This window comes from Acomys minous (genome assembly GCF_964271855.1).
Source record: "Acomys minous genome assembly, chromosome: 8".
In the NCBI taxonomy this organism is placed as follows: Eukaryota; Metazoa; Chordata; class Mammalia; order Rodentia; family Muridae; genus Acomys; species Acomys minous.
In genome coordinates, this window is record NC_140489.1 from 105,196,950 (window position 1) to 105,211,996 (window position 15,047).

Genomic DNA, 15,047 nt, shown 5'->3' on the forward strand with positions numbered 1-15,047 from the left:
TGTCCTCCATTGCCTGCTCGCAAGGGAAAAGCCTGGGAGGTGGCGTCCGGGGTTTGTTCCCGGCGGTTCCGCAAGCGGCCCGCCACAGGGGAGGAAGCGGCTGCTTGGGATTGGGGAGGTGCCTCCGGAGCGGCGGGAGGTGCAGCACCCGCCGGGGGCTGAGGGCCCTGGTAAGGTGGAGGGAGTGGTTCCTCGGACAGGAGGTCTAGGAGGGTCCTGTCCTCGGGGGGAAGGACCTTGGGAGGGGGTCTGAGGACCGCGGGGTATAGTCCCGTCTGGGGAGTGGGTGTGGGAGTCAAAGGGGGTGGTAAGGCCGGTGGAGCCGACGGAGGTGGCGAGGAAAGGAAAGGCTTAACCCAAGGGGGTGGGTCGCGGACCAGAGTCTCCCAAGTAATGATGTATGGGACTTGGTCAGGGTGGCCATGAGGGCCTGGGTCCATCACCTTTGCCTTAACCTGTAAAATGAGAGTCAGGTTAAAAGAGCCCTCCGGTGGCCAGTTAACATTGAAGGTTGGCCATTCGGAGGCACAGAACGTTTGCCATCGGTCCTTACGGACCTCCACAGATTGGTTGTGTGCAATGGTCCGGACTTCCCTGAAATGTTTAAGGGTTAAGGTCAGCGGGGTGGTAACTGTCTGGCCCATGTCTGCAGAGAAAGGGAGTGTACACAGAGTGACAAGAAAGATTAACAACAAATCAAAAGAGATGGATCGCGCTGCGCGGTGCCGGCACCAAAATGAAAGTAAACCAATTGGAGACTGCGTTGGGGTTCCGGTTTCCCCGTCTCCCAGATGAGGAGCGTATCCGTTGACCAGGGGCGAAGCCCCAACCAAGCCGAGTCGGATCGTCCTCTCAGATGGGTCCTAAGGACCCCGGATACCCCCGTGGGACGTCTCCCAGGGGTGTGGAGGAGAAGTCCGAGTTCGTCAACTCCTTCTAGCCTCCACCAGATACTAATGACCCAATTGAGTCTCAGAGTAGCACAGAGATGGAGGACAACCAGGAGACAAACAAGACACACAATACCCACAATGCCAGCAGCAGAGAACTTACCTCCCGATTTTGGGTCGGTGGTCCCTGGGCGGGGGTCTCTATCCCGGATGAGCCCCCAAATGAAAGACCCTCCTCACGGAGTGTCCTTCGTCAGGGAGACCCTCCCCAAGAACCAGCGAAACCAAAGTCGGGTTGCAAATGCAAGAGGCTTTATTGATTACACGGGTACCCGGGCGACACAGTCTATCGGATGACTGGTGCGCCGAGTGAAGGGGAGGAGACCCTTTTATAGGGTGGGAAGCAGGAAGCGGGGGTTACAGAAGCGAGAAGCATAGTTACAGGGTCTTGATTGGCTAACTTAATGTGGCTAGATTTAGCTCTGGTTAGGGCTTTGGAATCAGGAAATGGTTAGGCTAGCCTATTCACTGACCATACATCCTGTTTTTCCAATAACTTGGCCAGAACCGCTTGTGTAGACCTTGTGAAATGGTGGGTGACCATGAACCTTGTGACGTCTGCGAGCCTTGTGACATGGTGGTATTTTTCCAGTCTGACTGAGCCTTTCAGGTGACCTCCCTTAACCATTGTACAAGCCTTACAAAATAGAATCATTTACAAAATAGCAAGCCTTGACTAAACAACATTTAGAAGTGGGGTCTTTCACACTGACACCTGTCCCTCACAAGATATGTTTTCCCATGTCTTAAAGGAGACAAGCCCCTGTAGTAGTTTGAATTAAATGGCACCCATAGGCACATCAAGGTCGATCAGTGTGGCTGTTAGGATCCTGCCTCAGTCTGCCTACCTGTGATGTCATTGCTTACCTGCCATGGGGGCGTGGCCCTGCGCAGGGCCATATAAAACAATAGACCCTCCACTAACTCTACTCTTCGAGCTCTCTCTCTCTCTCTCTCTCTCTCTCTCTCTCTCTCTCCCTCTCCCTCTCTTCTTCTTCTTCTTCTTCTTCTTCTTCTTCTTCTTCTTCTTCTTCTTCTTCTTCTTCTTCTTCTTCTAGTCTCTGTCTCTCTCTGGGGTACCCCTCTCCCTTTTCCTTCTACCCCCCATGTTCATTTAATAAACTCCTCTATAGCATAATATCTGGCCTCTGGTACCTTTCTTACCTTATTACCGTATCTCCTGCCTTATATAGCAGACATTAAAGTGGTGTTATTAGGAGGTGTAGGTGTGGCGTGGTTGAAGGAAGTGTGCCTCATTCTCTGCATGCTGCCTGAGGGCCAAGATGTAGAACTCTCAGCTCATTCTCCAGCACCATGTCTGCTTGCATGCCGCCACACTTCCTGCCATGACAGCGATGGACTAAACCTCTGAAACTGGAAGCCAGCCCCAGTTAAATGATTTTCTTTGTAAGAGTTTCCATGGGTATGGTGTCTCTTCACAACAATAAAAGCCCTAATTAAGATATCCTCACTATTATGAAAAAACAATTATATAACATACATGTGCACACGTATGTATATGCAAGTGGACATCAGAGGACAACACTGGTATAGTTCCTTGGTTGCTGTTTACCACCTGTTTCTCCTCCTCCTCCTCCCCTTCCTCCTTCTGGAATTTACCAAATAGGGTAGGCTGGCTGACCAGCAGGCCCTAGAGATCCCCCAACCTCCATTTCCCCATTACTGGGATTACAGGCATATGTCCTACATGGGTTCTGGGAGTCAAACATAGGTCCTTGTGCTTTTAAAGCAAGCACCTTCCAGAATTTCATCATTTTAGAGTAATGATAAAAGCAAAGCAGCCTGAGTTGTGTGCTGTGTGAGCCTTCCTTTTTACCTCACAGCTCCAGGATTTAGTGTTTTGTCTTTATTGCTACAAATACTGAGCCAGGTAAATTCCAAGAATCTGAGATCTGGCATTTGTGGATCTTTGGACTCTGGGGAGCTTTCCCTGCCCCACTAGGTCTCAGTGAGTTATTCCTTCTTTGCACAGCCCAGGGCCTGGCTCTGTCCTTCCCTCTGCTGTGCATCACACTGTTTGCATTGCCCTCATTTTCACCCAATCTATTGCTTCCACCAGGGTGAAGCCATATTATTTTGCCCCTTGATTGTATCCCCAGAATCTGAGATAATTCTTAAGTAATTGCTGATTACAAATATGATATAATTCTGGGGCCAGAGACCCCTGGGTACAGCCATCCATCCTCCCCCCACCCCCGACTTCCCCCAACACAGTGGCCAGAGGCCCTTGGGTACAGCCATCCTAGACACACACACACACACACACACACACACACAGAGAGAGAGAGAGACATACACGCACACACACACACACACACACACACACAGAGTAGGGACAGAGAAACATTACAATAGTCAATCCAGCCATGACTCTCACGCCCTCAGAATCGAGAAGTGAATCAATCGCTAGAGAGAAAATGTGATTTTCTATCTGTTCTCGCAAAAGATATCTTCTACTTACATTGTTTTGCAGGTAAATTTCCTAGTGTGAAAGAAACAGCAAGCTATTTGTAAAGGAGTGGCAGCCATCTATCCCATTGGTCCATTAACATTTCTAGGCATCTGGGCCAGGACTACTGCTGTGCCTGAGCTTGGATTGTCAGTGAGGCTCTCAGCCATTTGGAAAGCACAATAAACTCTGCCACTGCCATCTGCACAGCTCATGCTGGAGTCATTCCCTCCCCAGGCCTCACCTGCTATCCGGAAACTTCCCCTCCCTGGGATTGGAAGAAATGAGCAAATCAACCCTGAGCACGCTTCAGGTGGCTCTGTGACCTTGCATTCCTCCCAATGACCTTTCTCATGTTGCTCTTTGCATGGGCAACTCCAGCCATTACATTAGCAACACACAATTACACCTTCAAGGTAGATTCAAGTTCAGGTGCTGCCAAGACATAAATACTTTAATGAGGTGACAGCCATGCAAAACTTCAAAGCGGCATAAATCAGGGCTCTGATAGATACAAAGACAGGTTGGCAGGTTCGTGCCCCAGTATAAAGAGAGTTAAAAGGAAGAGAGGAAGGGAAGGAAGGAGAAAAAAGGAAAGGCAGAAGAGGGGAAGGGGAAAGGCAAGCAGGAAGAGAGGGTTAAGAAAAAGGAAAGAAGGGGACAGAGAGAGCAGAGGACCTTTCCATGATAGCACTGCGTACAGCACGTGGCGCACCGTTCCTGTGGGTGATTTCTGATGTTTTCACGCAACACTTGCACCTTGTCTTTACTGCCTTGGCTTCTCGCTGGCATATCCCACTTGTGGCCTTCATGTGCTGCAAGTACTTTTCACCAGTCATGAGACAGACTGGTGCAGATCATAGCTTGCCCATGATGGCAAAAGCAGGTAGAGTCCCTTTCTCAGACCCTTAGCTTCTGTCAGGTTTCCAAGGGACTATTATGCAGCCTCCATCCAGCCTCCAGCACCAGCCAGGACAGGAGACTCAGTATTGGTGTGCTAGCCACAAAGTGACAGAAAGCTGCTCAAAGGACCTCTAATGGCACTTGGCTGTCCTCTCCATTGACTGCACAGCAAAATCACATACATAAATCCAAACGTGTGGGACTGAAAAGGTCCCCTAAGAAAAGGTACCAAGCAGAATCTGAAGTCAGAGATCAGATAGGTTCACAGGAAGCAAGCAGAGTGCCTAGCCTGGTCTCCATAGACCACTGAGTCTTCCCAGAGTTCAGTGGCCATCTCCGAGTGCGTATTCACCCGTTTCAGAGGGCAGCTGCCTGTACTGGTGCTCAAAGTTTACAGGTCTGTTTACTCATCCCCACTATGTCACCAGCATAGCTGTTGACAGGGGCAGAGTAAGTGAATGTCCTTACCCACCTTACCCTGGGGATGGCGGGAACCAAGAAAGCAACATCCAAACACATAAGGGAAGCTACAAATGCGATCCTAAAGATTACAATGGCTATGGTATATTACAAACATACTGAGCTAATCTCCCTACCTCTCTCCTGAGAAGCCCAGGTCTACCCTTGGATGTGAGCTTCTGTCTTTTTCTTAATAAATCCCAACCTTGCTTTAGAAAACTAATCATAGTAACATATTTTACTTAACTTGAAAACAAAGCATCACAGTTTGAACACACAGTGCAAAATTGAAATATCTTAGAGTCATGCTCATAGCAAGGGCTCCTCCTCTGCATATTTATATTCATGCCGAATGTCAATATGAACAACTTCATCTCAGTTGATGGCAGCGAGTCACATGTATGGATTGACTAGCATAATGTCTGCATGTTTGTGGTGGGATCTCTAGGCGTTCTTGAGCTTTGGACTTTAGGTGTATGAGCAAATGAAGAAAAGACTCTCTGAAGAAATATGAACCATTAATCATGTGGGGGACACAGGAGTTAGGAACAGCAAGTGAGACCACATCCAGTATGAAGAACCCCCTCCAACTCCAGCATAGAGTTCTCATACCCCACAAGGGACAAAGATCTCTAAGGCTCTTTTCTACTTTGGTCCCCAAAGACAAAATGTGTCTAGGACTTAACTGCAAAATGATTTGCCAAAAGTTACATCTCCTGGCTTATTGGTTTACCATATTTGGCCTGCAGACTAATACCTCATATTTTAGACATTAACTGGGCATCTATGCCTTAAAAACTGTGTGATTTTTATATTAATTCTAAGTTTCCAACTTCTCCTGAATTGTCAGACTTGGGGGAGACTAGGCCTGAATTTCTGCAATTCAGCACACTGCCAAAGCCAATGCACCTGCCAACCATAGGCCTTTTCCTTCTTCCCAGGCCAAACACCTGCTCTCCCAAACCCCACTGGCCCCCAGCACCCGACTCCCCACTGTTCTCCCACACGTCGGCACACTCAGAGTGTACCACACGCTCTCTCTAGCTTGCCTGCCTTTCTCACTGTGACCTGCTCTCAGGATCATTAAGCGAGGGACCCATGAGGGCTCTGTCCCTACAGCCTTACCTGGAAATGATGGTTACAGATGCTTCTGCCCTCTTAGGTCATCCTCCATTGCTCTGGAAGTTTGAACATCTTAATTATTCTTCCTTTCTCTTTGTGTTTAAGTTTGCCGGTGAGTCCCCGACGCACTGAAACTATCTCCATCTTGACAATGCTGTTTGTCAATCACCTGAGAGAGAAACCAAGCCCCAGTAGTTCTGGCTTTTCACTTTATTTAAGCTGACCCCCACCCCTACCCAGAGGAGACTCTGCCTCTCACAGGCAGGAGAGGGAAGTGGGTCAATCAAAACCATACCCCCATGTTGGGCACAGTGGCTGCAATTCCAGCGCTCAAGAGGCTGATGCAGGGGGAGGGCAAGTTTTAGGCCAGCCTGAGATGATGAGACCCTATCTTAAAGCAACAGTAACGAAACCACGCAGGCGCGTTGATCACTGGGACCCTACAGCATAGTATTCATCTTGGAAAATAGATTCTATGGACACCACTGAGGACTTTCCCCTTCACAGGCCACAGTTTTCATCCTTGTCAGAGCCCCACGCCTGAACACAGCCATTAGGCAAGGAACCCAGGATTGGGCCTGGATGCCACCATTTGAGATTTATATATGTTTTTACAGCCGCAGCCAGTCCAGGGCTGGCTCATCTTATTTATCTTTCCATCCTTTGCATCCCATCTCAGCCGGAGGAGAGGTAGCCCCTGAATAAACAGGAGGAATAGAAACAAGCATAGGAACAAGAGAAAACCTTCAGTGTACCCGTCCTTGGTTTATGAACCTGCTGCCATATTTACCACACCTGCGTGACTGAGTGTGCTCTAAACCTGTTTCCTCATCTGTGAAGTGAGGACCGAGAACTGTGGCTCATGTCTTACGGTTCATATGAGGAAATGGGTGGGGACCCATTCAGAACTCCTGGGTTCTAGAAAGTCAATTTACTTCTCCCTTGGTCTGTGCAGAGAGGACCCAGAAGTGCTAGGACCTGACTCAAGGCAACATGCAAGGTCAGCCTTCCTCTGGCTGCCTGCAGGCTATCTGTGTGTCACCGGCCTCTAGGAAAACAGCAAAGGATGCCCTAGCATTTGTGCCTTGGTTTAGGAAAGGCCCTGCCACTGCAGTGCTGAGGCTAACCCTCCCTCGCGTCTCTGGGCAGCCTGCACTGTTTGCCTTGCACCTTTGCTCGATGTGTGTCACTCAGCGCATTTGCCTCTCTCGCTCCTCTCTACTGTGAAATGTCTATTCCCACCCCTCCTGCTTCCTCCTAAGACAGATCTTCATGTGGCTTTGCTCTTACTTTGCCCCAAAGTCTCTTTTGCTTTTGCTTCGTTTTTCTTGTTTTTTTTTTTCTTTCCTTTTTTGTTTTGTTTTGTTTTTCCGAGACAGGGTTTCTCTGTGTAGCCTTGGCTGTCCTGGATTCACTTTGTTAGACCAGGCTGGCCTCGAACTCACAGAGATCAGCCTACCTCTGCCTCCCAGAGTGAGGGGATTACAGGTGTGGACCACTGGGCCCAGCTTTGCTTTGTTTTTCTATCTTTCCCCCCCCCTTTCCCTTTCTTATCTATTATACACAAAAAGTATGCTTTAAAATTAGCTTGTGTATTGTGTATTAAGGATAATATATTCTGAAGTGGAGTGCTTTATATTTTTCCCTCTCGGATCTTCCATGCTTGACCCACTCACAGCCGTTCCACTTCGTTCTCCTAAGTATATTATGCATATCCCTTCTCTGTAGCTTAACAGTCTGCGGCTCTCCCTCCTAGCAGCTTGCAAGCTCTAGGCGAGAAAGGGCTGTGCCTTCCTTATCCACACAGGCACTCAAGGAGGTTCCCCAGGTGCTGCGCAGCTGGGACAGGCACTAGTTAATCCTTGGAGAGACTAAACAAAGAAACCCATCAGTTGGGGTGTGAGGAAGCAAAGGGAGCTTCATGCTCAGAAGCATTGGGGCGGGGGGGGGGGGGGGGGGGGTGCGGGGGAAGCTACTGACTGACAGCTTGAAGCTCGCTCCAGAAGACTTTTTCCATAATATGTGAGTGAGATCTCTAGGCCTGGACCAAAGTGCCTTCTTGCCTTTCTCAGAACCAGGCATTATGGCTGGAGTGCCTATTCCTGGAGCAGGGAGCTAGGGTCAGTCCCAGCTAAACACCACACAGGCAGTGACGGGGCAAGGAGAGTGACAGCTTCATTGTAAGAACAGAATTCCCCCCCCTCCCCCAGTCCTCCCCGCCCCCCTCCCCTCCATCCCCCGCTGTCTTCTGTTACTGCTGTTCATTTCCTTGTTTTCCACCAGAGGAGGATACTGAGAGGCCTGCACAATCAGAGCCAAGTGTTGTCCACTACACACTTTCTCGGTTTGCCATGCCTTTAACTTGTCTTTCTCTTGTCCATCCCCACCCCCTCCTCTTGACAGAGACCCGGTCCAATGTGCGCAGTCCCTCCATTCTCTTGGTAATAGCCAGAGATTCTTGAAGAATGCCCCTGCACAGTGGCCCCGGGCTGCAAGTACAGTGAGTGAGCGCTTCAGCGCAGGTGAGCGGGCCTTTTCGCATCACAGAGCAGGTAGGGGCTGCGGCGGCGGGCTGGGAGACAGGCTGCTTTGCAGAGCTCGGGAGTGTTTATTTGGATTAATGGCTTTCAGAGCTGCCAGATTTCAAATGTGAATTAAATATTTATTGCTGATAGGTGGCAAGGAAAAAAAAGTATACTTTGGAGGTAATTATTCATGTGTTCCCACGCAGCTGTCACAGAGGCGCAGCTGCATTTCGGTCCCATAGCTGGGGACCCAAGCAGTAACAAGCTCCTTCATAACTTCTCACTGTCCAGGGCTGTAGCAGTAGCAGCTACAAGGTCTAACCATGCGATATTGATTTTGGCTTTATCACACACACACACACACACACACACACACACACACACACACACGTGTGTGTGAGGTGAGCATTGCAGTTCCCATTTTACAGATGAGAAAGGTGAGACTCTGCCCTGAGGTAGCAAAGAAGACGTTAGATCCCATGCAGCCTAATTAATGAAGGAAGATTTTTTTCTTTTCTTTTTTTTTTTTTTTTTTTTTTTTGGTTTTGTTCACTGTGGCAATGGGGACTGAACACACACCCTTATACATGCTGGATGAGCACTCTAGCCACACCCCCAGTGAAGTACAGCTCTGGTGAGGATGCCACTCTGCCTAAAACATACATACAACCTGGGGTGATGGGTGATGGATTATGGGGTTACTGGCCCCTTCACAGGCATCACCTCTCTTGGGACTAATCTGTGAGATAGGTATTGCTATCTCCTTCCTGAAAAGCACCTCCAGATCAAGAGTTGCAGGTGGTGCGGGGGGGGGGGTGGGGGGTGGGAAGGGGGCGTCCTTGAGACGGCATGGCTGGAAAAGGCACTTCCCAACAAGCCTGAGGACCTGAGCTGGCGTCCTAGGAGCCACACTGTAGAAGGAGAGAACCAACTGCCACAAACTGCCTTAGGGTTTCCGCTCAAACACTGGCCACACACTCACACAAATAAGTAAATAAATAATGTAAAGAGGATTATGGATGTATGTCAACTAAGAGTTGAACCAGAAATAAATGGCATTGTGTGGCTCATTTCCCTCAAAAGTATTTTTCCACATCCACACTAATACAGAGTAGCGGCTGGCAGTTATCCTAACCTACTTCGTGAGTTCCAGGCCAGTGTGAGCCCCTGTCTTAAAAAGTAAGGTGAATGGCACCTGAAGAACATTGGCCAAGGTTGTCCTCTGGCATATGTGTGTGTGTGTGCTTGCACTCACACACACACACACACACACACACACACACACACACACACACACCCTGCAGCAGAGAACACCCTTGAATACATAACTTAGTAAAACACACGACTGCAGCCACTGTGAGGGTATGCAAGACAGGGAAGCCCAATGCTCAAAATAGCTCAAGATGTCCCTAAGTACCCAAGTGCTTATGTCTGGTCATTAATCAAATGCACAGCACGACTGTCACAGAAACTTGCCTCCAGTCTCAAAATGAGTCTGTTCTTTCCTATCAATTTAAGTCCCCAGATATCACCCTCGCAGATAATAGTTCATTTGTACAAACACAATGCTGACCTTTTCAAATTCCCATCCCTCGTGCTGATGGGGAGCCCCACTCCACACAGCTGCCTGGCCTCCTTGAGTTCTCTGGTGTCTGCTGACAGCAGTTTTTGACCCACTTCTGCTTCCTTTCACATGCCAAGTGTCTCATCTGAACATGTGTTTAACCTCCCAGAGAATGTGATATGACTTCTCTGCTCCTGCTAATGGCCAGTCATCCCCCACCAAGGCAGAATCAAGCACATCTTACGATAGCTGGAGACAGAGGGTCACTTGACGACCCGGCTGTGAGGTCACAAGCTTGGCTGTGAGATTCTAGTAAGGCCAATTCCAAGTTGCCACGTGATAAAGGAAGTCACCAGCCTCACTTCCCATCATATGTCATAATGTGTGTGTGTGTGTGTGTGTGTGTGTGTGTGTGTGTGTGTGTGTGTGTGTCCCAGATGCTCAAGTTGGAAAGGACCAAGCAGTAGACAGACAATCTGTCTTATCTTCAGCTTTATAAAAAACCCTACAATCCTCTTGAAGTTTTTGATGAAAAGTTTTACAAAAGTATAAAAATAACACTTCTGAGACTAGAGAAAAAGCCCTTCTTCCTCAGTCTCCCTTGGATATTGAGCAAGTGCATATGTAAGCCAGAGGACATCCTCCTCAGGCGTCATTCACCTTCACCTAGTTTTTTTAAGACAGGGTCTCTCACTCGCCTGAAACTCAGCAATCAGGCTAGGCTAGCTAACCAGTGCACCGCCATATTTGGACTACTTTCACACAATATGGTTTCTGGAGCTGTAACTCCAGTCCTTGTGTTTGCAAGGACCTCGCTGGCTGAGCTCTCACCCCTGTGTGCTCTCTGCTATGTTAATGGGACAGGAAGACTATAAACCTGGACTTGTGACATCCAAGTTACATCCTGGCTCAGGCACTCTTGACCTGGAAAGTCCAAAAAGCCCTGGAAACCTCTCTGATATCTAAAATGTGGGGATTGCGTCCGTCCTCAGGGGACCACTGTGGTGAGCACTGTATAGATGGAAACTGGCTCACCACCTCGAGTACATCTGGGAGCAACAGCTAATGGCGTCCTCTAGCCTCCACAATCATGTATACATATGCACCTACACACATATGCATACATAGGCACACAGAAAGAGAGAGGAAGAGAGAGGAGGGAGGGAGGGAGAGAGGAAGAGGAGGGACGGAGGGAGGGAGGGAGGAAGGGATGGAGGGAGGGAGGGATGGAGGGATGGAGGGAGAGGGAATCCTGTTGTATCTTGAAATGCCTACCCCACCTTAAATTATTCCTCCAAGTGTCCCTGTGCCTTCTGCTCCTGCTGTTCGGCATGGAGTCCCTAGTGACAAGTAAGTGACAGCATACTCTGGGAACTCCAAAGCCATCTGGTAAGACAGGTGAGAGTTGCTGGGCTTTCCCTTCCAGCGCCCACTCCCTACAAGCCTCTCCCGTGGCACAGGTATCTGGGAAGCAGCCACTTGCTCCTAGCCTCTCACCCACTGCCCTGTCCCCAAGGACTCCACTTGATTCTCTCCTGATGCCCAGAAAGAGGAGATTTCCTGGTATAACAATATAGGTCACTTCCCAATTTTTTCCTTTCCAATTATTGGATGTGGCCACAGGTCTTCTGGGCACTCGGCTCTTCCTGTCTCAAGTGACCTTGCTATTTCCCACTGCCTGGAACAATAGAATACATCAATTATAATAAAATAGCTCCAATTTCTTGGCTCCCCAATGCCACAAAAGCCCTCTTGGGAGCAATAAACTGTGTGCTCATCTAAGACAATCACCTCACTCTCTCTTGATTAACCTCTTTAAAATCCAAGCCACTATCCCCAGGAGTAGCAAGGCCCCTCCTTGGAGTAAATCATGAGCCATTGCCAGGGCTCCCCTGCACTCCAATTTCAACTCTACAAACATGAATAAAGTCACCGCAGTGCAGAGCAGCCCTCCTGGGTCAGTTTCCTCCCCTGCAGAGACGCTGCGTGGTCATGGGATTGAACTAAGATCAGACACGGAGCAAGGGCTCTCACATAATAGGTGAGATCTGTGTCCATCTTTCAATGCAGGAGTCAATGGATGGTGTCTGTGGTTCATAACTCGGGAAGCAGTAACCCAGGCATTATTTAGAGGCGTTCAATAAGCTGCAGGAAAACTAAAGCCAGAGACAGGACAAGTGCTTGCCTTCAGAGAACTCTATCTAGGTGGACAGCAGGGTGCACTCTCATTTTGAATACTTGTGTATTATTCAATTTGTTAACCACGAACATTGATTTATCTTCTTCCTGTGGAGACAAACAAAGAGAAAAGTAAATGAGAGGGATTTAAAAACAAGTTGAAACAACACTTATCCATGAACTATACTCAGAGGATCTATAGCACTGGGAAAGACTCTAGCTGGCCTCTCCTCTATGGGTGCCTATAGGCCTTTATGTATTTACAGACGGAGAGGCAAGCCCTGGGTGGAAAAACTGCTGGCCCTACATCTTCCAGGGGACTTTTGCTCATAACTGTCTAATCTCAACAGCAGAATCCCGTAGCAGTGGTTGGCACAGGAAGCAGATCTGGGGAAAGCGTGAATCCCAGGTCCTCCTCTCTAGTTGTATGCTGATGGTCACAAGGGTCTTGTTAGCAGGACTAATTGGCGTTCAGCTGTGGCAGTCTCCATAGTTCGGGCTGCCCTCCGAGTGGTGGATGATGCTCTAGGGAGCCATGTTTGTTGAATCTGGTCCACTGATGAGGAGAGGGATGGAGAGGTAGTTTCATGTATAGACGAAAACTGAAGGTTTTTTTTTTGTTCAGCAGTACTTCTGGTTCTGTCATCTTGGGCAGCTGCTCACAGTGGGTAATATAATTGCCAACTTGATACAAGCTAGGACCACGTGGAAAGGTAGGCACAGTAAAGGACTGCCTAGATCAGGTTGCCAGGTGGGCATGCCCATGTGGCTGAACTAAGATGGGAAGACTCAGCACATTACAGGTGGTCCCAGTCCCTGGGTTTGTGTCCTGGACTGTAGAAGAGTAGAGAAATCCATCTGAGCAGGAAGCATGCACATATTTGTTTCCTGTGCTCCTGACAGTGGACAAGGAGCTTTAGGTTTCTGCCTTGAACCCCTGCAGTGATGGACTTGAACATGGACTTGTGAGCTAGGCAAGCCTGCTCCCTCCTGCTGTTGCTGTTTGCACGGTGTTCTATCACAGCAATAGAGTTGAAAATAGGACACCACTTGATAGCTCTGGGCCTTGTTATGTTGATCAATACAATGGGGATAATGATAGTACCTGCCTCATGGGAGTTCCTTAAGGAACAAGTAAGTTCATACATGGGGAGCACTTGGAATCATGCACAGCACATACTGAAGTTCTCATCAGTGCTGATTTTCCCAAATACTATGCCAAACTCCTACATTGTTTTTTACATAAATACACATAAATAAAAATTTTGTGCATGCCTGTAATTCCAGCACTCACAGATGCAGAGGCAAGCAGATCTCTGTGAGTTCGTGGCCAGCATAATCTACAAAAGCAAGTCCAGGACAGCCAAGGCTATGCAGAGAAACCCTATTTAAAAAGAAAGAAGAAAGAAAGAAAGAAAGAAAGAAAGAAAGAAAGAAAAAGAAAAAGGAAAGAAATTTGTGGATCTAAACCTATGAATCATGCTATTCTTTAATATTCCAGAGTATCAGCTACTTGAAAAGCTGATGGCTCACTATGTCAGAAAACCAATGGAACTGCTATTGGTTTCTTTTTCTTTCTTTCTTTCTTTCTTTCTTTCTTTCTTTCTTTCTTGTGTGTTTGTTTGTTTTTTACTTGGTTTTGTATTTTGGTTTTTCAATACAGGGTTTCTCTGTGTAGCCTTGGCTGTCCTGGATTTGCTTTGTAGACCAGGCTGGCCTCCTCGAACTCACAGAGGTCTCCTTGCATCTGTCTCCCTGAGTGCTGGGATTACAGGTTACACCACCTGCCAGGCCCAGTATGTTTTCTTACATGATGCACCAAGAAACACTTGAAAGCACCACCTAGAAAGAAACTAGCACATTCCAGAACTTCGGGAAGAATTTTATATATTTTTTTAAATGACTATAAGAGCAAGAATTGCTAAGTGTCAGTGACACAAGTATACACAGTGTCTTAGTTGAGGTTTTATTGTTGTGAAGAGACACCATGACTACAGCAACTCTTACAAAGGAAAACATTGGACTGAGGGAGCTTAGCGTCTCAGAGGTTTAGTCTCTTATTGTTATGGAGGGAAGCATGGTGGCATGCGAGCAGACATGGTTCTGGAGAAGGAGCTTAAAGTACTACATCTGGGTCTGCAGCCAGCAGAAAGAGACTGTGTCATACTGGCCAGACTTGAACATACATGACACCTCAAAGCCTGCGTCCACAGTGACACACTTCCTCCAACAAGGCCACACCTCTTAATAATGCCACACCTCCTAATAGTACCACTCCCTGTGGGCCAAACATTCAAACATGTGAGCCTGTGGAGGCCACCTATTCAAACCCCCACACACAGTAGTATTAGTAGTTAGTAGTATTAGTAGTAAATTATATTAGTTGGTAGCATTATATAGTAGTTAGTAGTAGTTAATGTTGATGTTTTGTGCCGTTGGTTACCTTCTTCCATTTTTATCTGCATTCTAGAGGTGGAATTCAGGCCATTAGGCTTGTAAGCAAAACTGTCCCTGTTGGTAAAAACATTTAATCTCTTAGAATAATGCCCAGCACAGTACAGAGAAAGCATTCAAGAGAAGCATTCTCTACACCCACGGCTCATGACCAAGCTATATTATAGAGCTACTGTTATAGAAACAGCACTGTACTGGCACAAAAACAGGCAGGTAGACCAATGAAGCAAAACAGAAGACCCCCAAATGAGTGACCGTAATGACGGCAATCAGATACGTGGCACAGATGTGTAAAGCACACACTAGAGAAAAGACAGGCAGCATCTTCAATAAACCATGCCAGGGAAAATAGATATCCACATACAGAAGAATGAAATCAGGTCCATATCTATCACTTCACAAAAACCAACTCCAAATATATC

General features: G+C 47.8%; 1 long non-coding RNA gene across 2 annotated transcripts in view; it reads right to left on the reverse strand.

Annotated features, from left to right (window-relative positions):
• LOC311603817 overlaps positions 1–15,047 on the reverse strand; it is a 45,858-nt gene that overhangs the window by 13,402 nt on the left and 17,409 nt on the right. Inside the window, exons 1-3 of one of the 2 annotated variants that reach the window (XR_014781275.1) lie at positions 14,615–14,680; positions 12,179–12,279; positions 5,908–6,073 (exon numbers count right to left, since the gene is read on the reverse strand). This is a non-coding gene — a long non-coding RNA (uncharacterized lncRNA). Of the gene's footprint in view, positions 1–5,907; positions 6,074–12,178; positions 12,280–14,614; positions 14,681–15,047 lie in introns of those variants that run through there. The other variant, XR_014781274.1, reaches the window with a different exon arrangement.